The following is a 3,284-nucleotide window of genomic DNA, read 5'->3' as shown; positions in this document are numbered from 1 at the left end:
TTTTTCCTGCACCTGTCTTTTTAGACTGTTTGCTTTTCAGTATGTTAAAATGATTTTGAAACTTCTAAAATTTCAGTAGAATTACTTGTATTTAAAAAGATTTCAGCTTCACAAGGAGTAAAATAAACACGTTATAAGATTGTGAAAACAATGTTAAGATGCCAATAAATTGCTTATCTGAAATATAAAGTGTGGGACTATTTGTTGTTGCTTTAAATATTTGAACACAGACAGAAATCACCCACCAGCCTTCCTAGGGACCAGCAGAAGTGCAAGGATAGATTAGAACATCTATTTCTGTATTAATCCTTGATTAATCTTGGTTTCACAACAATGACAAACACTACTTCAGAGCCTAGACATAACAGGAAAACTACAAGTACATCTTAAAATACACTGAAAGATCAAAAATCCCAAATGCAGCTGAAGTGGGAAGCAAGACATATTTGTTTTATTCTGTTTGTGTAGTCTTAGGGATAGGCCAGTAGTTTGGGTTCCCTATGTTGAGCTGTTGAACAGTGATGTAAATGAGATTTGTTATTGTATGTAGCTAACAAATATTGTGCAAAGACCTGGAAGAATATGCTGTGCTTTCCCCATGAGCACCTGAAAGTGAAAAATTGAAGTTTGTACTGACCACTTCTAGACTCAAACAGTAACTAATCAATTAGAGCCTTGGTAATTTTAGGGACATGAATCCATGGTATATCACATAATTCTCCTGATCCTGTGAGTGTGTCCTGTGAGGTGCTGTGTCAATCACCTGAAAAAGGACAAAAATATTGCCAGCAACACTGCAGAAAGCTTGCAGGAAATGCAAACAGCAGGGGAGGGTGTAAAATCACATCTGCCCGTGTCTGTGCGTGATTTCATTAATGGATGAGGGTGCCCTGCTTGTGGCCATGGCAGCAGTGCACGGCTCCATCTCTCCTGTCTCTCTCTCTGGCCTCAGGCCCAGTTCCCTGGAGCACCCATGGGGGAAAATCCAGGGAGTGAGAGAGACAAAGGGCCCAAACTCCTGGGCTCAGGCACAGACAGGTCTATGGGGGAAGGAAAAGCTGTGCAAGGAAGCAAAGCCAGGAATTCATTCCCTGCTTCCCACGGGCAGGTGAGTGTTCGTCCGTGCCCAGGTGAGCAGGGCTCCAGCCCAGGCAATGGTGACCTGGGGACACAAATGCCATCACTGCCAGCATCCCCCCCTTTCTGCTCCTTCCCCCTCTTTCCAGACTGATCCTTCTTCCACACGCTCTGGGAATGCCCTGGGCTCGAGTCAGGGTCCCTGTCCCAGCTGTGTCTCTGCCCCTTTCTGCTGCTCCCCCAGCCCTTCACTGCCAGGGCAGGATGAGGAACAGGAAAGGCCTCGGCTCTGGGCAGGAACAAAAACCTCCTGGAACCTTCCCTCTGTTTCCAGGCCAAACCCAAGCCCTGCCCCAGAGAAGCCCCTGGGAAGGAAGTTCAGCCTCCCCAGCCCAAAGCAGCGCCCAGAGCCCATCCCAGCCCCAGGCACTTCCTTACCCAGAGCGTCTCCTCTAGGGCAGGGATGCCCCAGCGAGCACCAGGCCGGTGGCGATTGCAGCTCAGGGGAAAACAGGCGGGAGGGGATCCGTGCTGGGAGTTCCAGTGGTGCTTTATGGGCCAGCACACCCAAGGGCTCCAGGCACAGAGAACCAAGAACAAAGCAGAATCCAGGGTTTTATATGGGACAAGGGAGGTGGAGCTTTGGTGCTGCCATGGTATTTTCTGAAAAATCCCTTTGCCAGGAGTTTTCTCCTGAGAGGCTGAGAAGCCTCAGAGGAAAAGAAAAACAATAATTATCTGCTGCTGTGGAATGCAACAGGTGCATCTTTGACTGGTCCATGTTGGTTGTTTCTAATTAATGGCCAATCACAGTTGGCTGGCTCTGACTCTTTGAGAGTCACGAGCTGTTGTTATCATTCTTTTCTATTCCTTGCTGGCCTTCTGATGAAATCCTCTCTTCTATTCTTTGAGTATAGTTTTAATACATCATTTTCTTTTAATATATTATAAAATAATAAATCAGCCTTCTGAAACATGGAGTCAAGATTCTCATGTTTTCCCTTGTCCTGGGGCCCCTGCAAACACCACCACACTTTGGGTCTGAGGGCCAATGGGCAGAGGGAACAAGGGCGGTGCAAAGGCGGCACAAAAGGGCAACAACCAACTGGGATTCAGGGGAGGAGCTGCAGGGAACGGGAGCCAATGGGAAAGCGGGAGTGGGGAACATTCTGGAACTGGGGAGGAGAACCAGGATGATGTAACTTGGGTCACCAACATATAATGGACATGATGCCAGCAGGACACACACCAGGGGACAAAGTCACCACACCTGTGGGGATGCTGCCACCAGGACGCCTCCAGTGACACCAGCATGGCCCTGCATGGCCCCTGTGGGTGAGACTGACCCTTGCCCTGTCCCCAGGGGCAGTTGGGGTCCCCTGAGCGCGGTGGCCCTGGGACACCCTGGTGGCTGTCACTCACTCCTGGGCCACTTGTCACCAGCTGAACAAGCTCCCATCCTGCCCTGCTGGGGGGTGACATTCGGCTGGGACACCACAATGGTAGCAGGGGGGACGTGGTGGCAGGAACTGCATCAGGCAGCGCCATGGCTGAGATGAAGGTGCTGGTGGCAATGTGGTGGCACATGTGGTGGCACTGATGCCGTCCCAGTTCATGTCCCCATCCATGTTCATGTCCTCCCATGTCACCATCCATGGCTGTGTCCCCCCATGTCCATGGCCATTTCCAACCCAGGTCCCCACCAAAGGCTGTGTCCCCACACGTGCCCATCCAAGCACGTTCAATGTCTTGATTTTTACCCCAATTTCAGGGCTTTCAAAGGGATGAACAGAAACCTTTGTATTTAAAGGCCAAAACAAAAGGATTTCTGTGTCCCTGCCAGAAGAGCATCCACGTCCTTGGGTGGGTGGAAAGAACCTTTTTTGGAGGGGTTTCTACCCAACTGTCTTCAAAGTCATGGGTTTTGCCCCAATCCCACCTGATTTGGTTGTGGAAGATGCCTGTGGGGCAGAGAGAATTAAAATGATGGATTTATGTTGGAGAAGACCTCCAAGGCCATCCAGTGTTACTTGATGCCACCAAAAGACGCAAAAAGTGAGATTTTTCTGGGGTCAGAAGTTAACAAATCTGCTCAATGTCGCTATAAGATACAAAACAACAGGAGCGCACATACCACTGTTGTCAAGGTGAAAAAAGGAAAGTTTATTTTCTGACTCCAACATTTATAGTTTTCCAAAAGTGACAGT

The sequence above is a fragment of the Ammospiza nelsoni genome, chromosome 17, assembly GCF_027579445.1.
Source record: "Ammospiza nelsoni isolate bAmmNel1 chromosome 17, bAmmNel1.pri, whole genome shotgun sequence".
Classification (NCBI taxonomy): Eukaryota; Metazoa; Chordata; class Aves; order Passeriformes; family Passerellidae; genus Ammospiza; species Ammospiza nelsoni.
Note: the sequence above shows the minus strand (reverse complement) of the source record.